The sequence below is a fragment of the Lynx rufus genome, unplaced genomic scaffold (genome assembly GCF_022079265.1).
Source record: "Lynx rufus isolate CCGP_SWC_20201006 ecotype Redwood Valley unplaced genomic scaffold, mLynRuf1.p SCAF_5, whole genome shotgun sequence".
Taxonomy (NCBI): Eukaryota; Metazoa; Chordata; class Mammalia; order Carnivora; family Felidae; genus Lynx; species Lynx rufus.
In genome coordinates, this window is record NW_025814867.1 from 143,300,782 (window position 1) to 143,324,223 (window position 23,442).

Here is a 23,442-nt window from a genome sequence, read left to right on the forward strand (position 1 = left end):
TTGCATGAGATTTACTTTTTTGTTTGTTTGTTTTTATTTTGAGAGATAGAAAGAGAGAGAGAGAATGAGCGAGGGAGGGGCAGAGAGAGGGAGTGAGACAGAATCCCAGGTAGGTTCTGTACTGTCAGCAAAGAAGCTCAAACTCATGAATCATGAGATCATGACCTGAGTCAAAATCAAGAGTCTGAGGCTTAACCGACTGAGCCACCCAGGCTTCCTGGGATTTACTTTTTAATTAGTAAAATGAGTAAAGCAGATAGGCCTCCCTAATGTGGGTGGAGCTTGTCTGATCAGTTGAAGTACCCAATAGAACAAAAAGGTTATGAGTAAGAGAGATCTCCTCCTGCCTGCCTCCCTTGAGTTGGGATGTTGGCTCTTTCCTGCCTTTAGACCACATAAGAGACATTGGCTCTTTCTGGGTCTCAAGCCTGTCCACCTTCACATGAGAACTGCACCATTGGCTTCCTAGGTCTCTAGCTAACAGATGACAAATCTTGGGACTTGTCAGCCTCCATAATCACATGCGCTAATTCCCTTTAATAAATCCCCCCCTCTCTCTATCTCCTATTGGTTCTGTTTCTCTGGGGAACTCTGGCCAATACAATCCTATTGCTTGAAACTTAGTATGGAAGAAAAAGAACCAGTATATGGGGTGAAGTGTGTGGGGGCGGATGCAGAAGATTCTGCCACAAGAAGGAAACTCAAACCCTTGAGGGTAGTGGTGAATCAGCAGTGACGGGGCTACATTCTTTTATTTTGGGAGCTGATTAAGAGCACTGCCATACCAGCAGGTCAGGCTCTCCATTTATCAATTTGGGCAGCAGTGACCTCTGTCTTACCAGATGAAAGTTCTTGGAAGATATTGATCATATCCAAATTCCTTCATTTTAAATATCTTTTCAGAGTATGTTAAAGAAATTTTTTACATCCTATTTTTTTTTTGAGAGAGAGAGGCAGAAAGAAATCCCAAGCAGGCTCCACGCTGTCAGTGCAGAGCCGTAGGCGGGGCTCTCGCTCATGAATCCTGAGATCATGACCTGAGCTGAAATGAAGAGTTGGGCGCTTAACTGGCTGAGCCCCCCACCCCCCACCATGTGCCCTCTATCCAGAGTATGTTAAATACAAATATGTCTACAAATAGAAAGCCCCGTCACTTCGCGCAGAGATGCACGTTTGTATTTATATGAATATGTGTGTATAGAACGTGGAAATAGGACATTTGGTCTGTTTCAATGCCTGAAATGGAAGTAAGGGTAATTACTTTTCTATAGTGAGTAATACACTCTCAGCTTGTAGGCATTTTCTTTTTTTACACCGGGTAACGTCTGTTAAGGGTGAAGGATGACAAAGGATGGTTTTGACGATGGTGACGAATTACTCAGTTCCTAGATGGGGATTTTGAAGCCACTTCACTAGCTAGGGGCAGATGTCACCCATTACTAGAGGTCTAGCATTCGATTTTAGGAGCAGTTATCTAAGCTCGTGTAAGAACTGCTAATAGGAACACGCGTCTCTTCCTATGCTCTGCGCAAAGATCAATTGTACATGACTCCTGATGGTTGTTGCTCAGAGTCGTTTCTTGACTCCTATTCTTTCTATTCTTTCCATCTGTGGGAAAAGCATGGGACTGTGAGATCTCAGTTTGGTTTGCTATTATTCTTGGATCCTAGTATAAGGCTATCAAAGTAATAAATAGGTGGAAATTTGAATAAATGCTTACTTTTAATTTGTAATTGGTTCAAACTTAAAAAAAGCTTGATGTAGCATCAGGGTTTATTTCATAATTTGTGGACCAAGCGTGACATGAAAATTTGGACCCCTTGGCTCAAAGACTAAGAATCTCTGACACTGACAGTAAAGCATTTAAAGCCAGGGCAGGGCCCTTCTGAGTGCAGGTCCTGTGCAACTGCACATGTGGCACATCTATGAAGCCAGCCGTGCTTAGTTCTGTATGATCATCACTTTAATGCCCTTGGAGTCCCCACAAAACTCCCACTTTATCCTCTCCCTCCATGTCCTCGAATCTTCTCTTTCTTCCGAAATCTTTACTTTGTATAACATTATAGGAAATGAGAGAATCTAAAGAGAAAACATCAATTGATTTTAGATTCCCCCCCCCCTTTCCTTCCTGACTATCAGGGCTCACAGACATTTCCCTGTTTTCTGACTTCCTCTAAATCGATGCAGTACCCTAGGTTGCTTCCTTGTCATGTATACACACGTGGAGGACATTCGTGGGGCTGTATGTAGGGAATTGATTCCTATCAAATAAACTAGGAATAGTCTTCAAAGGTCCTTGACATTTAATATGGAAAAGTAACCTATAAGAATCACGTCATCCACATGTAGTGAAAAGTGAACTAATTACCCAGGGAGATGGGATATACCTGGATCCTGAAAAGATTTATAAGGCAAATTAAAGGCACAACTTTATTTCCTTTTTTTTAAATATGAAATTTATTGTCAAATTGGTTTCCATACAACACCCAGTGCTCATCCCAACAGGTGCCCTCCTCAATGCCCATCACTCACCCTCCCCTCCCTCCCACCCCCTATCAACCCCCAGTTTATTCTCAGTTTTTAAGGGTCTCTTGTGGTTTGGCTCCCTCCCTCTCTTTTTTTTTCCTTCCCCTCCCCCATGGTCTTCTGTTAAGTTTCTCAGGATCCACATAAGAATGAAAACAGATGGGGGTGCCTGGGTGGCTCGGTCGGTTGGGTGTCCGACTTCAGCTCAGGTCATGATCTCACGGTCCGTGAGTTCGAGCCCCGCGTCAGGCTCTGTGCTGACAGCTCAGAGCCTGGAGCCTGCTTCAGATTCTGTGTCTCCCTCTCTCTCTGCCCCACCTGCTCATGCTCTGTCTCTCTCTGTCTCAAAAATAAATAAAAACATTTAAAAAAATTAAAAAAAAAGAATGAAAACATATGTTATCTGTCTTTCTCTGTATGACTTATTTCACTTAGCATTAACACTCTCCAGTTCCATCCACGTTGCTACAAAAGGCCACATCTCATTCGTTCTCATTGCCAAGTAGTATTCCATTGTGTATGTAAACCACAATTTCTTTATCCATTCATCAGTTGATGGACATTTAGGGTCTTTCCATAATTTGGCTATTGTTGAAAGTGCTGCTATAAACATTGGGGTACAAGTGCCCCTATGCATCAGCACTCCTGTATCCCTTGGGTAAATTCCTAGCAGTGCTATTGCTGGGTCATAGGGTAGTTCTATTTTTAATTTTTTGAGGAAACTCCACACTGTTTTCCAGAGTGGCTGCACCAGTTTGCATTCCCACCAACAGTGCAAGAGGATTCCCATCTCTCCACATCCTCACCAACATCTACAGTCTCCTGATTTGTTCATTTTAGCCACTCTGACAGGCATGAGGTGGTATCTCAGTGTGGTTTTGATTTGTATTTCCCTGATGAGGAGTGACGTTGAGCATCTTTTCATGTGTCTATTGGCCATCTGGATGTCTTCTTTGAAAAAGTGTCTGTTCCTTTCTTCTGCCCATTTCTTCACTGGATTATTTTTTTTTTTGGGGTGTGGAGTTTGGTGAGTTCTTTATAGATTTTAGATACTAGCCCTTTATCTGATATGTCATTTGCAAATATCTTTTTCCATTCCATCAGTTGCCTTTTAGTTTTGTCAATTGTTTCCTTTGCAGTGCAGAAGCTTTTTATCTTGATGAGGTCCCAATAGTTCACTCTCACCATTGTTATTTAACATAGTGTTGGAAGTCCTAGTATACAGCTTTCTCAATTGTCTGTGTATGCGTATGTGTGTGTGTGTGTGTGTGTGTATGTTCTTTCAATACTTTCTTGAATATATAACATCTTACTGTGTCCCATATTAAGTAATGAATTAAATAAAACCTTTGCCATGTGTTTATTTAATATTTGTATTGATTTATGTATCATGTTTTTACCTTTAAAAAATTATCTTTTAACTTAATAAAAAAAAAGTGCTTCCTGAATGGCAGATAAGGATCTCCAAAAATCTGCTTCTCCATAAAGGCAATAAAAGCTGTGGCAAAAGTCGAAATCAAATTTTTCTGTATTCTGAAAATTAACTAAAGAATTACACAATTCCAAGTCGTGTTTATCAAGAAAAATGGCTGACTCTTGGTAAGAACCATCCTCCTCTCCCCTTGAGGACCAAAAGTTGCACAACGTGATAGCTGTGTGAACCAGCAGTCTAACTGGAGAGGGTAGAATGGGTTTGGAACTTCCCCAAAGCCTGTCAACATTTGACCAATTGTCAACATTTGACCAGTAAAGCCTCTTATTAAAAATCCCCCTTCCCATGACCTGACTTTATTTGACCTGACTCAGAGCATGCTCTGTACCAACATCCCTGATTCTAGGGACTTTGGGGAAAAAAAATCAATGGCAATTGTTTAATATTGCAGCTATCTGAGATGAGGTTACTGAGTGGGCCTAATCAAAACACTTAAAAAAAGAACAACAGGGAAATGAGAGGTCCATAAGAGATTTTGAAAAGCTCACACACATTCTTGGAAATCTAGAAGACCATGTGCATACACAGAAAAGGCCACAGAAGGTCCTAATCTTTCCTCTTTAGCTTGCCTTGATGCTCTGCACAAGCTAAGACAGAGCTGTAAGATCCCAACACACAAAGGCTGGGAGAGTTATTAGTTCAAAGCATTTATGGAAATCTCTAGGTAATCATTAGCTGACCACTAAGCTAACCAGGCAGAGACTTCAACAGCCACATATGACAAAGAACACAGACTTTACACAAAGACTGCAGAAAAGTCACTAAACCGATAAATAAATAAACAGCAACAATAATAACAAAAACAAAAAAACAGCAACAAAAAAGCCTGGAGAGAGCATCTGATTTCCAGAGTTGCCACAATATATTGTTTAAAACGGAAAAATATTTTTTCAACAGAAAAATATGAGACACACAAAGAAACAAGAATGCCCATGCAAAAGAAAACAACCAGACAATTCTCTCTGACAATGTCCAGACTTTGGACTTTTTAAACGAAGACTTTAAATCACCTAATGAACTAAAGGAAACCATGTTTAAAGAATTAAAGGAAAGTGTGAGAATAATCCAAAACTATAATCAACTATAATCACCTATAATCAATCTTGTAAATTCCATTTACAAGAGCAAAAAAAAATTTAGAAATGAATTTATTTAAAAAAAATTTTTTAACGTTTATTTATTTTTGAGACAGAGAGAGACAGAGCATGAACAGGGGAGGGTCAGAGAGAGAGGGAGACACAGAATCCGAAACAGGCCCCAGGCTCTGAGCTGTCAGCACAGAGCCCGATGCGGGGCTCGAACTCATGGACCGTGAGATCATGACCTGAGCCGAAGTCGGACGCTTAACCAACCAAGCCACCCAGGCGCCCCGGAAATGAATTTATTTAAAGCACAAGATTTATATACAGAAAATACACAAAATGTCATTGAAAAAATTAAAGAATATCTACATAAATGGAAAAACATCCCATATTCATGGATCAGAAGGCACTATTGTTAAGATGGCAATATTCCACAAATTGATCTATGCGTTCAACTCAATCCCTCTCAAAGTCCCAGCTGCTATTTTTTTTTTTTTTTTTTGCAGAAACTGACAGGTTAATATTTATATGGAAACTCATGGAAACAGAATATTCAAAGCAATCTTCTAAAAGATTAAGAAACTTGTAGGATGTAGACTTCCCAGTTTCAAAACTTATTACAAAGCTACAGTAATAAAGTGGTAAAGACAATGTGGCACTGGCATAATTCAATGGATAAACCATAATCTTTTCACTCTCTCGAGTCCTTGCTTCGAAAATGACCAGGAAAAGAAGGAATAATGGTCATGCCAGAAAGGGCCACGGCCAATTGCAGCCAGTTTCCTCCACCAACTTCTCCCACTGCGTGCCCAAGGAAAAGGCCATTAAGAAGTTCATTATTCTGAACATAGTGGAGGCTGCCACCATCAAGGACATTTCTGAAGCAAGTGTCTTGGACGCCTAGATGCTTCTCAAGCTGTATACAAAACTACATTGCTGTGTGTGTTGTGCCATTCACAGCAAAGTAGTTAGGAATCACCCTCGTGAAGCACAGAAGGACCCCACTCTGATTTAGACCCACAGGTGCTGCCTCATGACCTCCATCAAAGCCCATGTAAGGAGATAAGTCTTTAAGGACTGAAGAAAAACTGCTTTGTGCAAAAAATAAAATAAAATAGAGATTATACTTTAAACACACACACACACACACACACACACACACACACACACCAAATCTTTTATCTTTTCAACAAATAGTGTTGGAACAACTGGATGCAAAAGAATAAAGTTGAACCCCTTACCTCACACCATGTATAAAATTAACTATATGGTCTGCAAATATTTTCTCCCATTCTGTAGGTTGTCTTTTCATTTTGTTGAACATGTCCTTGGTAATCAAACTGGAAAGCTGAATGTGTCTTCCCCACAGAAACAATCCTGTGTATATGTCAGTCACTTAGGGGTGGGATATGCTTGGGTGACCTGATCTAGGAGTGGTCCTAGTTATTTTAGAGGATGTGTAGGAAATGGACGCAGCATTCCCACTTCCAAACAACTAGCCTCTCAACAAATTTAGATCATACTCATTCTTCTCTTCTTCAAAGATTTTTTATGTCTGTCCTTCTTTTTATTGTTTTTAATCAAATTGATGCTGCATTCTTACAGAAAACTCCTGAATATATGTTCTGAAAATTTACCTCCTGTCATACACAGGGTAGAGAGGAAGACCGAGCAGGGGTTTTCCTGAATGTGTGGCAATAGTAATGACTCATGCTACTTCCTTTTTCTAACACTTTCTATCGGTGGGGAGGAGAAAGCTCACAGTCAGGCCTGGGATAAACCATCTTTATTTAGAGGGTGTCCTTGGCATAGTGATTGCTTTTTTTCTCCTTTTGCCACAATGCAAAGTGAGGAATTAAAAACGCAGAGCAAGTTGGAGAGAGTTTAGAACTGTAACTCTAGGAAAACAAGAAAAAGTCATCTGTAAAATAAATGCAACATATATTAAAATAAATTCCTTTGCATATGCCATAGAGAAAGTCAAACTTCACCTATTTCTTTATTCTTTTGTGTGGTCAGAGGTACTAAATGACTCTTTAATCATACAAAGCCAATAAAGAGAACAGAGATGGAGAAAAAAAGGAGGAAGGAGTGCAAAGAAGATGGTAAGTGTGAACACAGTTTTCCAACGTGGGCAGTCCAGAGAGTATCTCAGTTCCCCAAAAGATGTTTGTTTTGTAATTTTATTGCATTATTCTTTTAGATGTTTTCTCTCTGAATGGCTAGAAGTCAACAATTCCAGACTCTAAATCTGTCTGTTGAAAGCAAGGCACTCAAGTCCTTTCCAATTCTCTCCACTCATAAAAAGAGGAATAATTGAGGGTTTTAGACCTTAAGAGATGTTTCGAAGCATTGCCCAGAGATTAAACATCAGCAATTATATAACGCTATTCATAACTTAAAACTGAGGGGAAAGAAGCCAAGTCATTGAGGAAACCAGAGCCAAAAAAGGATTGCTATTTAGTTCACCCAACCGTGCTGCTTTTGAAATACTATAATTCAGATCATTCAATGAAACTTGTTTGCTTAAAATTTCCTGTTCTTTATTTAAAAAGAAGGGCTTAGAGTAAGGAAGGCATGAACTACTATTCCATAAATAGGTATAATTATACCCCACTGTATGTGGTATTATGAAAATTAAACAGTTATCGGTGAAAGACCTAACACGGTCTGGCACATGTTAAGGGATTGGTAAGACTTGGCTGCCATAGTTTTTATTATTACTGCTGGTATTATTGTTATTATGATAGAGGTAGATCTGTGAGTGGCATGGAAATTGCTCGTAGTTAGATAACTGATCCGAATCATTCAGAATGTTTATATTGTATTTCACGGACATGGACAGAATATAGAATAACATTTCAGCTTTGGTGTCAACGTAGAATTAGTCAGTGCCAGATTCTCAAAAGAATGCTTATGTTTTATGTTATTGTCCAAAATGAATTTCAGTACCAGACTCCTGCATGTGAGACTTTGACTGCAACAACTAATTTATTTACCAGTTAATTTCTAAATCTTGAGCTATTTATCATTAATACGATGTCATATGCATTAAAAGCACCCTTTATTTATTTAAAAAATTTTTTTCTATTTGTTTTTGAAAGAAAGAGAGTGAGAGAGAGAGGGAGGGACAAAGAGAGAGGGGGACAGAAGATCTGAAGCGGGCTCTGCGTTGACAACAGTGAGCCCACCCCATGTAGGACTGGAACTCACAAACCATGAGATCATGACCCGAGTTGAAGTCAGACACTCAACCGACTGAGCCACCCAGACGCCCCCAAAAGCACCGTTTAAATAAAGAATACATGAGAAAAAATGGGACAGACTTTGAAATTTACTAATTGCCTTCTACCTCATCCATCTGGGTTATCTATATCTTTATCTACCTTCGACGAGGCTATTTCATAACCTGTTATTTATTTTTTAATATTTTAAAAAATGTTTTTGTTTATTTTTGAGAGAGAGAGAGAGAAGGGGACAGAGAATCCAAAGCCAGTTCTATGCTGACAGCAAAGAGCCCGATGCAGGGTTTGAACGCAAGAACTGCAAGATCATGACCTGAACCAAAGTCAGCTGCTTCACAGACTGAGCCACCCAGGCATCCCTCCCTTCACAACCTTTAGATACAGAAGTTAACTTGTGGAAAATTTATTGTAATGCAAACACTTCCTGTCCGCAAAAATGCAAATTGTATTCCAGTGGATATTGACCAGTTTTGCCAGTTTTGCATCTGTTTGCAAATTCATTTCACATTCTTTATCTGACTACAAACTTGTGGTTCTCTTTTAAACTGGCTACAACATCTGTTGGCCCCTCATTAATTCCTGAGGTAAATAAAATCTTCTATACATGGTTATTTTATATTGTGTGAAAGTCGTAATTTCCTCTTCATTTAAATTTATCCTTTAATAAAAAAAGATTTCTTCTTTAATGAGTATAAGCATCAAATTTATATGACTCCCTGAGGAACACATCTGAAATTCAAGCACATAACCTTCGTCACCAGTGTTCTTGTCAAGGTCAGAATTACACACTTCTTCCTGCAGCTTCTGGACGGTCATTGTCAGAAAGTCAGTCAAAGACGGCTAAGCTTACTAAGCGAAGAATAGAGTCCTTGGAATTTTTTTTTTTTAATTTTTTTTTCAACGTTTATTTATTTTTTTGGGACAGAGAGAGACAGAGCATGAACGGGGGAGGGGCAGAGAGAGAGGGAGACACAGAATCGGAAACAGGCTCCAGGCTCCGAGCCATCAGCCCAGAGCCTGACGCGGGGCTCGAACTCACGGACCGCGAGATCGTGACCCGGCTGAAGTCGGACGCTTAACCGACTGCGCCACCCAGGCGCCCCAAGTCCTTGGAATTTTTTAATAGCTTTTTCTATGGGAGAAAAATCTGCAAAAGTTTCTAAGGCAATGGACAATGAGTTGCCAGGAAAAATAGGTATTAACCAGAGTAAGTGAAATCCCTCCAGAGGGCTTCCTTGAAAGAGAATTTGGAAGCCAGGTTTGGGTTCAGAGAGGATTCAACCCACAAGAATATATTCATAACTAACACTCTTTGAAGTTTTAAACTAAAATTTGGTTAATGTCTTTTAAGAAAGCAAAACATTGAAAAACATTTTGCTTTCATATTTTATCACTATAGGTGCTTCGTTTAAAGTATAGAAATAGAGGGGCACCTAGCTGGCTCAGTCGGAGGGGCATGTGACTCTTGATCTCAGGGTCATGGGTTCAAGTCCCATGTTGGGTATAGAGATTACTTAAATAAACTTTAGGGGCTCCTGGGTGGCTCAGTCGGTTAAGCGTCCGACTTCAGCTCAGGTCATGATCTCGCGGTCCGTGAGTTTGAGCCCCGCGTCCGGCTCTGGGCTGATAGGCCCAGAGCCTGGAGCCTGCTTCCGATTCTGTGTCTCCCTCTCTCTCCGACCCTCCCCCGTTCATGCTCTGTCTCTCTCTGTCTCAAAAATAAATAAACGTTAAAAAATAAATAAATAAACTTTAGAGGCAACTAGGTGGCTCAGTCCATTAAGCCTCTGAATCTTGATTTCGGCTCAGGTCATGATCTCGCAGTTCATGAGTTCTAGACTCGGACTTAGTCCTGGCAGTGCTGAGCTTGCTTGGGATTCTTTCTCTCTCTCCTGTTCTCTCTGCCCCTCCCCTACTCCCATTCACTCTCTGCCTCTCTCAAAATAAATAAATGAACTTAAAAAAAGTAATGAGTGTAACCTTTAAAATAAATAAATAGACTTTAAAAAAACAAATAAATAAAATAAAATATAGGAATAGAACCATTCAGATGTTCTCTAAGTAGTATGCTGCTAAAATTTCAGTCCTTCTTACTTAATTTAATCTTACATAATTGCAGAATTGAATATTTTACAACTATAATACCATTCTACTTATGTAAGTAATATTTTATATAATTGAAATAATTATGTGGGAGGAATTTAGTCAACACAACTATGTAACCATTCATGTAGGTCATAGAATTATAAAGATATTTAAAATATACTTTTATGTGAATGCGTAGTGCTTCTAACAAAAGAGGTATCAAACTATAATCATATAAGTACTGAAGATTATAAATAATGACCATTTAATGAATATGACTAATTACATTAGTGGGTGTTTAATAAAAAAGGAAGCAAGTATGACAATGTAAGTGTGTGTCACCATGTGGAACATTTAATAAAAGATTACAAAGACCTAATGAGAGCTTTTTTGAATTAATACAATATCTGTTTTTAAAACTAGTAATAATTAAAAAAAACTAGTAATAATCTTTTATTGTGGGTATGCTTCATATATTGCCTATTATTAATCTGATCAGAAGATGAGATAATTTTGTCAATCACTACTCAAGCATCACTTCCCTTGTGAAGCCATTCCTGATGCCCATAAGGCAGAATTAGACGTTCTTTCCTTTCTGTTCCCACAATGTGTATGCCATAAGGCTCAACAATTGTTATTTATCCATGGATCTATATCTATAGGTGTGATATAATAGAAACAATATAGACATTGGAGTCAAATCAGATTTGAATCCTAAAATCACCAAATTGCTCGTTGAGTGATCATAGATGAGCAAATTAACATGAACCTCACTCAGCAAGAGGCACATAACAATCATTATAGCATTATTGTACATGCTTATATACACAATAGTGTTATATTATTATTGCATATGTTTGTATGTACAATAACATTTAGTAATGTTGTGATTAAGACTAAGGGAAATTATTGGGGTGCCTGGCTGGCTTGGTCAGTGGAGCTATGACTCTTGATCTCGAGGGTCTGATTTCAAGCCCCGTGTTGGGTGTAGAGATTGCTTAAAAAGAGTAAAATATTTTTAAAAAAAGATTAAAAAATTGTATATGTTGCCACCTGGAGCATAGCAGGTGCTCAAAAAAGTTTACATAAACATTTCCACCTCTTACCTAGATGGTAAGTAAACTATTTTATCAATTTCATTATATATTTACCATATAATGCTAAATAAATGTTGTAAGAGAGAAGTGTAAAAGACTAAATTATAAATGCCTTAGAAGTTGTTAGTATTTCCCATCTTGTTTTGATAAGTCATTGTTAATATTCACTTTCTCCTCAACTTGGTTAGAGGTGCTATTTTGACACCCATATTTGAAAAAAAAATGCAAACAATTGAGCAATTTATCACCCTTGCGAAATATCCCTGGTGTTCCTTCTTCATTATTGACGGGGAGAGACTAATGTCCAATGCTACTCAACTGGGTAAAGGTGAAACATTTGCCCAGGCAGAAAGATCCCATCTTGCCTGCTCATGAAGTCTGGCCTAGGCGAGTGGGGCAGGGGTGCTGGGGGTGCTGGGGCTCTGACACAAGTGGAGTGACCAGACCCTGCCCAACCATCTAGCTGGGCTGTTCACCATTCATTTCCTACCTTCTCACCCTAGCCAAACCAGATTTCAGCCAGTCTCTGGACCTGCCACTGACTTTTCACCAGAGAGGTCTTCTGCTTGAACTACATTTCCTCACGTTGTGGCTTGCGTCCTTTGCAACTCAACTCAGTTCCCATTTTGCCTAGAAAATCTTTTCTGGGGGCGTCTGGGTGGCTCAGCCAGCTAAGCGTCCGACTTTGGCTCAGGTTTGTGAGTTCGAGCCCCACATCGGGCTCTGTGCTGACAGCAGGCCTGGAACCTGCTTCACATTCTGTGTCTCCCTTTCTCTCTGCCCCTCTTCCACTTGCTCACTCTCTCCCTCTCAAAAATAAATAAACATTAAAAATATTTGTAAAAAAAGAAATAAAAAGAAAATCTTTCCGGAATCATCTATATTTCTCTTCTATCCGCATTATGCCCCCTATAAGACAGAAGTTATAGTATCTCTTTTAGGCCATGTTCCTCTCTTTTAGGATTAATAAATTACAGGCCAAGTCAAACCTTTATTTTAACAAGCAATGTATAACTATCAGCATTAGTATGCCCCCAATATCCCATGAGATTTATATGTATTATTAGTTGTTTATCTGAAATTCAAATTTAACTGGGCACCCTGTGTTTTTTAAAAAAAAATTTTTAATGTTCATTTACTTCAGAGAGAGACACACACAGAGCATGAAGGGGGAGGGACAGAGAGAGGGAGACACAGAATCTGAAGCAGGCTCCAGGCTCTGGGCTGTCAGCACTGAGCCCGACACGGGGCTCAAACCCGCAAACTGTGAGATCATGACGTGAGCCAAAGTTGGACACTTAACCAACTGAGCCACCCGGGTGCCCAGGCACCCTGTATTTTTCTTTACTAGATCTGGCACTCCTACTCTCCTGTCCTGGGCTACCGTAGTGTATTGTTTCACTTGTCTTGTACCACACCATGAGTCACAGCTGTTACCAGGCTCCTTCGGGGCTCAGCAGAGTGTCCAGACGCTTTGCTTTATCTACCTCACTCTTCCTGAGGCTCCACCACCAAACGCCCAGCACAGGGCCTTAAATGCCATTGAGAAAGCAGAAGTAGTGTCCTCAGGCATCCTTTCATTAGCCCAGTTTAGTAGCAAATATCTGTTGAGCTCCTGTACGGTGCTGGGCACTGAAGGATGTTCTGGAGATACAACTTCAAACAAGCCACGGCCATTGTCGTAAAGGAGCTCCCAGCTCACTCAGGAAAACAGGCATGGCAGAAAGCAATCTCAATGGGTGCAATAAGTTCCAGAATAGGGTGAGGCAAGAACATGGGGGAGGGCACCAAACCCAGTCTCCGGGGGTTAGAGGACTCTTCTGGGAGAAAGAGCAGGTAGGTGGAGACCTAATAATTAACAAGAGTGAACAGGTGATGGCAGAGAGAGAGAAGGCATTCCAGGCAGAGGGAAGAGCATGCATAAAACCCGAAGGTAAGGAAGAACCTGGCATTCATGCTTAATGATTTAATCAAATCTGCCCTTTATTTCAAGCTTGTTTGACCCGTGGATGCCACTGTCCTTTAAGGCATCAGGCTCCTTCTTAACAGTTTTTTCTCAAGGAATTCAGTGATAACAGCTCTTTTTTCTCTCTCACCACTTGAGCCTTCTCTGAACTCCAGGTTGGTTTCTCTCTTCTTGGTGTAATCTGACATCGTCTTCAAGGATGTAGAGCTGACCGTGACCGGCCTGCTCCGCTCACCTCACTTTCTCCTGTCCAGTCTCACCCCCTCTGCTCCATTCAACGTTCTTTCCTATCTTTCCTTCTGTTTACTCCTTCCAGCTCTTGCTGCCCCATGGCGATGGATGCCTGTACCCACAGCTACCTTCTAATCCACTTTGAGTTATTTACCCTCATTCTGTGTCTCCTACCAAACCCAACCTATTCCATAAGGCAGCGCTAGGAACACTCGCAGGATTCCAGCCCTAAAAGGGCAATCACGAGAGAAAATAAAATCACATCCCTGGTGAGAGGGGTAAAAAGGGAAAGAAGGAAGTTCTTAGGTAAAACCCATTTAGATCAAGCTGCCTCTTCACCAATATTCTTCATATTAGTCAGCTATTTTTGGTCATTTTTTTCATCCCTGGCTTGTGTCTCACACCTAGCAAACTGATGATGTAAGAATTTACTTTTTGTTCTTTTTTTTTTTTTTAACGTTTATTTATTTTTGAGAGAGAGAGAGAGAGTCCAGGTGGGGGAGCGGCAAAGAGAGAGGGAGACACAGAATCCAAAACAGGCTCCAGGATCTGAGCTATCAGCACAGAGCCCCACACAGGGGTCAAACCCATGAACTGTGGGATCATGACCTGAGCCAAAGTCGGATGCTCAACCGACTGAGCCACCCAGGCACCCCAAGAATTTACCTTTTGTCCTAAGTAAATCTTCAGTTATGGCCAGGTGGTAGAACTGAACAAATATGATGAACAGTAACTAGCTTTCTGTGCTAAGTGTGAAGTCAGGAATTTTAAGGGCTTATACAGAGTTTGTGACAACAGGGTATCCGTGTTGGTTAACTTTACGAATGGCCAGGATACCCATATATTTTGTCAAAAAGCAGCTTGGGCGCTTCTGGAGGGGTGTTTTGGGATGAGATGAACTTTGAAGCTGATAGACTGAATAAAGCAGATTGCCCTCCCCAGTGTGGGTGGGCCTTACATTCTACCGAAGGCCTGAATAGAACAAAGAGGCTGACCCTCCACCAAGTAAAGAGAAATCTTCCTGCCTGAAAGCCATTCAGTTGGGTTATCAGTTCTTCCTATGGTCCCCAATGCTCCTGTCTTCAGACAGGAACCCACCACTGGCTCTCCTGATTCTCAGGCTTTCACCCTTGGACTGGAAATCTACTGTCAGCTTTCCTGAGTCTCCAGCTTACTGACTCACCCTGAAGATTTGGGAACTTTCCTGCCTTCATAATTGCATGAGCTAGTTCCTTGTACTGGTTTTGTTTCTCTGGAGAACGCTGACAAACACAGTGTCACAGGAAACAAAGCAATCAGAAGTTATTTTGATTAAAAGATGTGCCTTTACAAGGAAATTAAAAGCAAAAATGAACTATTGGGACCTCATGAGAATAAAAAGCTTCTGCACTGCGAAGGAAACAATCAACAAAACCAAAAGACAACCAACGGAATGGGAAAAGATATTTGCAAATGACATATCGGACAAAGGGCTAGGATCCAAAATCTATAAAGACCTCACCAAACTCCACACCCGAGAAACAAATATTCCAGTGAAGAAATGGGCAGAAAACATGAATAGACACTTCTCTAAAGAAGACATCCAGATGGCCAACAGGCACATGAAAAGATGCTCAACATCACTCCTCATCAGGGAAATACAAATCAAAACCACACAGGGGTGCCTGGGGGGCTCAGTCGTTGAGCTTTCTACTTTAGCTCAGGTCATGATCTCGCGGTTTGTGGGTTCGAGGCCTGTGTCGGGCTCTGTGCTGACAGCTCAGAGCCTGGAGCCTGCTTAGGATTCTATGTCTCCCTCTCTCTCCCTGCCCCTCCCCCCGGTCTCTCTCTCTCAAAAATAAACATTAAAAAAAAAAAAAACACTGAGATACCACTTCACACCAGTCAGAGTGTTTAAAATGAACAAATCAGGAGACTATAGATGCTGAAGAGGATGTGGAGAAGTGGGAACCCTCTTGCACTGCTGGTGGGAATGCAAACTGGTGCAGCCATTCTGGAAAACAGTGCGGAGGTTCCTCAAAAAATTAAAAATAGAACTACCCTATGACACAGCAATAGCACTGCTAGGAATTTACCCAAGGGATACAGGAGTGCTGATGCATAGGGGCACTTGTACCCCAATGTTTATAGCAGCCCTTTCAACAATAGCCAAATTATGGAAAGAGCCTAAATGTCCATCAACTGACGAGTGGATAAAGAAGATGTGGTTTATATGTACAATGGAATACTACTTGGCAATAAGAAAGAATGAAATCTGGCCATTTACAGCAACGTGGATGGAACTGGAGGGTATTATGGTAAGTGAAATAAGTCAGGCAGAGAAAGACAGATACCATACATTTTCACTCATATGTGGATCCTGAGAAACTTAACAGAAGACCATGGGGGAGGGGAAGGGGGAAAAAAAGTTACAGAGAAGGAGGGAGGCAAACCATAAATACTGAGACTGAGACTCTTAAATACTGAGAATAAACTGAGGGTTGATGGGGGCTGGGGGAGAGGGGAAAGTGGGTGGTGGCCATGGAAGAGGGCACTTGTTGGGATGAGCACTGGGTGTTGTATGGACACCAATTTGACAATAAATTATATTAAAAAAAAGAGACTGCTGTATAGTTTCACATTGATGTATATTTGGTTAATACTGACAGCCCAACAATTATACTTCACAGATATCAATTCACTGGCATTTCCTCGGAATATAATCATTTGCATTTTGATCGTTTTTCTACAACTTTCAGAGTTATAAAATAGCTGAAAGACAGTGAAAGGCAAAGACACGGTAGAAGGGTAGATGGGCAAGACCCAAGGTAACATGTTTCGGTCCCTTTCCAAGTGTTTCACAACTTTTCCTGATACAGGAGTGGACAGGAGAGCACAGAGATGCCACACCGGAATGTGGTCAAGGGGGCTGTTCATGGCCCCACCCTAGGGGGTAAGTTCTTTCATGCCCTAGACTCTTCATCTGTGGGGAAAGGGGGTGCTTCAGGCGATCACTAAGGCTCCTTCCATTTCAGCAGTCTTCTTCAAAGTGTGGGTCTTGGACCAGCAGTGACAGCATCACCTGAAAACTTGATAGAAATGCAAATTCTCAGACTCCAACCCAGGCCAACTGAATCAGAAGCTCTAGGGTGGGTTCCAAGAATCTGTGTTTTTACAAGCTCTCCAGGTGATTCTGATACAGTTACATTTTGAGAACCATTACATCCCAGTTTCCTAGGAGATAAGTCTTTGTTATCAGGGGACTCAGTTATCATAACAGTATATTTGCTACTTCCTCCTGAAGTTGGAAAGCATACAATTCTATGTGTAAAAGAGAAAGTCAGTTTGGTTGAAGCTTCTTTGCTCTAAGCAAAACTTCAATCTACTATTTATTTCAACAAAACCAGTTTATTTATTTTTTAAATGCTGATTTATTTTTGAGAGAGAGGAAGAGACAGCGTGAGCTGGGGAAGAGCAGAGAGAGAGGGAGACAGAGGATCTGAAGCAGGCTCTTTGCTAACAGCAGAGAGCCCAATGGGGGGGCTTGAACTCATAAACCGTGAGATCATGACCTGAGTTGAAGTCCAGTGCTCAACCGACTGAGCCACCCAGGTGCCCCTCAACACAACCAGTTTAAAGAGAGGTCAGAGAAGTATTTCTCGAAGCTTTGGGTTTCACGTATTTTGCAGTTAGAAGCTTCTCTCCCAGTTGTCTTGGTGGGTAGAGATGAGACCAGTCTTCCCAAATCTTATTCTGGAAAACATTTCCTCTTTCTCTTCGCTTGCAAAGGCAATGATCACAAGGCTCTGTGTGGCACGATTGGAAAACTTTCTTTAAACCGTTTCCCTGGGTGGGGCACTTCCGTTCTTACATCTGATGAGCCATTCTGTTTCTGTTTGGTTCACAGAGGACTGGTTTGTCCTATTTGCCACTATCATTTCCTTACAAGTTACAGCTCTCCTGTGCCATATGAAATGGTGGTTTGGGGGGCGCCTGGGTGGCTCAGTTGGTTAAGCATTTAACTTCGGCTCAGGTCATGATCTCACAGTTCATGAGTTTGAGCCCTGCATCAGGCTCTGTGCTGACAGCTCAGAGCTGGGACCCTGCTTCTGATTCTGTCTCCTTCTCTCTTTCCCTTCCCCACTCACACTCTGTCTCTGTCTCTCTCTCAAAAAAAAAAAATAAATAAATAAAATAAACATTAAAAAAAGAAATGGTGGTTTTCAACATCCTAATTCTATAACATGCCTTCTGCACATCCTCAGCATCGTGTGCTTTCCAGTGTTTTCTATACTAGCATTCTCTGCTCAGCTCCATCTGATTGACTGGGACAAAGGTGATCATTTTTTCTAACCTGGTGCCTTGACCATCTTTGAAAACTCTTTTATTAGTGACTTAGCCTTTTTCTTTTTTCTTTTTTAAAGTTTACTATTTTGAGAGAGGGAGAGAGAGAGAAAAAGAGAGAGAGAGGGAGAAAGTGAGTGGGGGTAGGGGCAGAGAGAGAGGCAGAGAAGATCCTAAACAGGCTCTGCACTGTCAGCGAGGAGCCTGCTGTGGGGCTCAAACCCACAAACCATGAGATCATGACCTGAGTCGAAATCAAGAGTCTGATGCTCAATGGACTGAGCCACCCAGGCACCCCAATCAGTGACTTACCCTTAAGTATAGGTCAGCAATTACACTGACCAAAGTAGTATCTATGAACTTAACCACTGAGACTTCAGAACTTGTCAATATGTCACTATTCACAGTGTAGAGAAGTTTCTCCAGGAGGTATAAACAGGTGTACTAGGAAGAAAGCATTGTGTGTGGTCAATTCTCTCTCTTGAAGATTCATAATGGACATTGTGCTAAAGGCTCTGAGAGTCTTACCGTAAAGAAACTTATCTGTGTTTAACGCAATATTTTCCAAACTTCTTTGAGCATGGAACATTTGTACAACAGGCATATCTAATTATATCCAGCTTGGGAAAGGCAGGTGTAGAAGATTTGAGTTGATGTACAAGACAAGATATTTCACAGAATCCGATTTCATTCATTTATAGTCAAATGAGGTAAGATATTTCAGCACCAATCTTAGATAACAAAACATCAATGCAAATGTGAGTTATATGCTGATTATGGTAACTGAGTCTACCATAGCTTTGTTACTCAAAACCTGGGAGCCTTTTAGAATCTCAGGTCCTGGGGCGCCTGGGTGGCTCGGTCGGTTAAGCGTCCGACTTCGGCTCAGGTCATGATCTCACGGTCCGTAAGTTCGAGCCCTACGTCAGGCTCTGTGCTGACCGCTCAGAGCCTGGAGGCTGTTTCAGATTCTGTGTCTCCCTCTCTCTCTGCCCCTCCCCTGTTCATGCTCTGTCTCTCTCTGTCTCAAAAATAAATAAACGTTAAAAAAAAAAAGAATCTCAGGTCCTAATCTAGATTTATTTATCAAATGCTTCATTTGAGTAAGCTGTGATTTCCATGCACTTTAAAGTCTCAGAAGCACTGATGGCAGCATTTTTCCTGTTATTTCCTTTTCTTACTGCCTACTCTATCTGGAATTCCTTGGGATACTTCCCTTCCTGGAAATTCAAAATCTTTGCCATCATTTAAATTTTTTTTAAAGTTTACTTATTTTGAGAGAGAGAGGGAGGGAGAGCGCATGTGTGTGGGGGAGGGAGAGAAAGAGAGAGAGAATCCCAAGCAGGCTCTGTGCACAGAGCCTGATTTGGGGCTTGAACTCACAGTGAGATCATGACCTGAGCCAATATCAAGAGTCAGATGCTCAACTGACTGAGCCACGCAGGTGCTCCTTTGCCATCATTTTAATGCAAACTTTCATTTCTCTTCCCCTTCTCTGAATTCTAATATCCTATGTGGTTTGTTTTATACCAGTATTGTGGCGGGGCCTGGGAAAATTCTGTGAGGATTGTAGTAAACTTTTGAAAATTAATAGCATTCCCTAAACTGTTGAACAATATTAATTAGTTTTCTAAAGTCAGTGTCTCTTTCTTTAATTGTAGGAAAGGGTGGGGAGTGTATTAATTATCTCTTTCCATTTAGAAGAGTTCCTAAGAGTTAAGAATATAAATTCTGCATCTATTAAAAATAACAATCCTTACCATGATAATTTATTTTCAGATGTCTGACTGTCAGAACCGTGCAGTGGAAGCCACAATAAGCATGATACAGGCACATATATAGAATTCTCTAGGAAGATTCCTTCACTACGGGCTTCGCTGATCCAGGATGCTGTTGAGGGGTCGCCCTGCATTGGTGGCCATGTTGCTTGTAAAGGAACGATGTGTTTTCAGTCACCCTGTCATCCACTGAAAGTTGAAACAAAATCACAGTGAGAATCTATAGGTTGCATATCAATTTTTTTCACTGCAGGCAGATTAAATAACATGTTCAGGCTGGGCATTAACTAAAATGTCTGAGATTTGACCATATCTTCAATAGACAATGAATGTGGGTTTTGGTGACCCAGTCCTCCAAGTATTTCCAGAAGAAGCAGTGAGAGGAAATTTTAAATTCTGACAAAGATTTATTAAGTTTCCTCTTTGGTGGGGAAGAAGAGCTGTCTAGTGGTATCTAAAACATTCAGAACTTGTGATCATTCTTGTTCCAAGCAAATACCAGTTCTCTAGGTTTATTAGCCTATAAGATCACAGAATTCCAAGAGTATTCCTGAAAGTTCTCTCTTCTTCAACACTTGCACTCATATCTATTCATGTCAGTAAATAAGGTAGCCTTAATATATTAAAATATGTATCATGTAAAAAGGAAGTGAAAGTTACAAATATGGGAAAAGAATGTGATACAAAGAAGTGCATTCTGTATTTAGCAAGGAAACCATGAAAACTCCTGAGAAAAAGCTAAATGTATGAGGTCACTAACTCAACATTTTAAATTCCCCAGTGCTGAATTTTTATGGCTTACAAGCAATCTGAAAGGCATTAAGTTTCTAGGAAAAAGTGTTGCAATTCTGGATGTTTGCCTGTCTTTTGACCCTAACAAGGCTGTTTAAAAATAAAGTTATCAACGGAACTTGGTCTGTCTCTAAAATGAGGAATAATACTCTGTCCTTACAAGCCTCTGATATCATATACCTTCATACTTTACGAAAACTCAGATTCGCTGAGGATTAAAATATTAAGAATCTAGTCATGCAGAGAAAACAGGAGTTGCTTTCTTTGTCAAAAATGATTGGCCCTGAAACTTTAGAATAGTGTTGTCCAATATTACAACACTGTCATCAACTGTCCACAACAATATGGACAGTGTTCCATATTTACACAGTTCAATATGGTAGCCATTAGCCACATGGGGCTAATGTGGGTGCCTGGTTGGCTCAGTTGGTTAAGCATCTGACTTCGGCACAGGTCATGATCTCACGGTTTGTGAGCCTGATCCCCACTTTGGGTGAGCTCGAGCCCTGCTTCAGGTGAACATGATCCTTGCTTTGGGTGAGCCCCACTTTTCTCTTTCTCTCTCTTACCCACTCTCTCTCTGCCTTTCGCTCACCTGCATCCTCTCTTTCTCTCTCTCTCTCTCTCCAAAAATGAAAAAAAAAAAAAAGGAAATATGGTTAATGTGATGGAGAAACTGAATATTTATTTATTTTTATTTTTATTTCATTTTTTAATATTTATTTACTTTTAAGAGAGAGACAGAGTATGAGCAGGGGAGGTGCAGAGAGAGAGGGAGACACAGAATCTGAAGCAGGCTCCAGGCTCTGAGCCATCAGCACAGAGCCAGATGCGGGGCTCAAACTCACGAACCTCGAGATCATAACCTGAGCCAAAGTCAGACGCTTAACCGACTGAGCCACCCAGGTGCCCCTTTATTTTTATTTTAACTTAAATTTAAATAGCAACAATGGCCAGTGACTACTGTGTTGGACAATTCAGCACTAAGAATATTTTCTTTCCAGTATGAATTTAAAATTTACAGCAATATTTTTATTTCTTAATGTTGTTTTCTAGTTTATGGATTTAGAAAAAAATGATTTGGGGGCACCTGAGTGGCTCAGTCAGTTAAGCATCTGACTCTTGACTTCGGTTCAGGTGACTATCTCACAGTTTGTGGGTTCGAGCCCCCCATCGGGCTCTGCCCTGGCAGTGCAGAGCCTGCTTGGGATCCCCACTCTCTCTACTTCTCCCCAACTCATGTTCTCTCTTTCTAAGAGATATTTTTTTTTTTTGAAAATAATGACATGAAGTGGTCCACCAGACAATGTTGTATAAGTGATAGACATGCTTAACCTGAAGTCTGAGATCCCCTCACATCTGTAGTCTACGGGGAGGCTTGACTGGTGTAGAGAAAAAGCACCAAGGAAAACCTGAGCATGATGATGACAAGTCACTGCTGGTCCTGTAGGTCTGCCATTTTCTATTTTTATTTATATTACTTTTGAGTGAATTTACCAAATCATTTGATTTATTTTATTTTTTTTCTTTTTTTAATTAAAGAAAAAACTTTTTAAATGTTTTTATTTTATTTTTGTGAGAGAAAGACAGAGTGCAAGTGGGGGAGGGGCATAGAGAGAGGGAGACACAGAATCTGAAGAAGGTTCCAGGCTCTGAGCTGTTGGCACGGACTGTGAGATCATGACCTGAGCTGAAGTTGGACGCTTAACTGGCTGAGCCACCCAGGCGCCCCTTAAATTTTTTTAATGTTTATTTATTTTTGAGAAAGAGAGAGAGAGAGAGAGAGAGAGACAGCATGAGCGAGGGAGAGGCAGAGAGAGGGAGACACAGAGTCTCAAACAGGCTCCAAGCTCTGAGCTGTCAGCACAGAGCCTGACCCAGAGCTCGAACCCATGAACTGTGAGATCATGACCTGAATCTAAGGCTCAACTGATTGAGTCACCCAGGTGCCCCGTTCTTTCCTTATTTTAAATGTAATGTTAATGATGTTTCTTAAAACATCATCTTTTTGTTAGTTCTTTCCTTCAGAATTGAATTACAGACCACATAGGAAAAACCAGTTTCATTACTTACTAATTATGCTTTAGATGTAGAATCAGCTTTCGAATGGGCTGGACTTCTTAGGGAGCAAAGTGGGAAACAGTCTTCTTTCCAGCCCTCTGTCAGATCGCCTTTCCTGCCTCTGGATAATATCTGTCTCACAGATCTCCTTTGCAGGTACTAGAAAGCCCAGAGTACTACCAAACTTCCAGTCATGCATCCAATGCAAACCTTCTCCCACCCACCATAGCTCAGGTATGTGGGTCTGGGAGTCTGCAGTGGGGAAGGGCTATCCAGTCAGCTTCTCTACTCTTCCCTGCACTTTCTCTTCCACCAGCTACCTGCTGCTTCTTGTGCCTCCAGGGCAGGATGCAGGAGGGTGGGGAGTGTCCAAGGAGTGGAGGGGTCTTAGCTGGCTGCCACTGTTGCAATTTGGTGTTTTGGGCCCTCTGGGGAAAGATGCCCAAAGGAACGTTCGACGCTTTCTTTCACGGAGTGCTTGTGAGAATGTCCAAAAGGTCCTCATGCGGCCTCATTCTCTGACTCTGAGTATCAAAACCCTTCTAATTATGAAGTAAGACATGTGCCCAGATGACTGCTTTTGAGCCCTGCTTAGCAACCTCCGCTGATGGGGCATCTCCACAGATTCTTCTCCAAGTGTGGCTTTGCCCTGTCAAGCAGACCCCTTCCACAGTGTCTTTTCAAGACTTCTAAAGATAGCTACCTTCCATAGTGCTCATTGAACCCAAAGAACATTCAGCACCTAATTCCAGACAGTCTGAAGA

General features: G+C 41.0%; 1 long non-coding RNA gene and 1 pseudogene across 1 annotated transcript; both read left to right on the forward strand.

Annotated features, from left to right (window-relative positions):
• Positions 1-5,758: 5,758 nt before the first annotated feature.
• On the forward strand, positions 5,759-6,158 carry LOC124527079 (40S ribosomal protein S26-like; annotated as a pseudogene).
• Positions 6,159-15,988: 9,830 nt separating this feature from the next.
• LOC124527040 (uncharacterized) lies at positions 15,989-20,691 on the forward strand. The gene is made up of 3 exons (XR_006965790.1): positions 15,989-16,021; positions 16,583-16,656; positions 19,827-20,691. It is a non-coding gene; the product is annotated as an uncharacterized LOC124527040 (long non-coding RNA).
• The last annotated feature ends 2,751 nt before the right edge of the window (positions 20,692-23,442 follow it).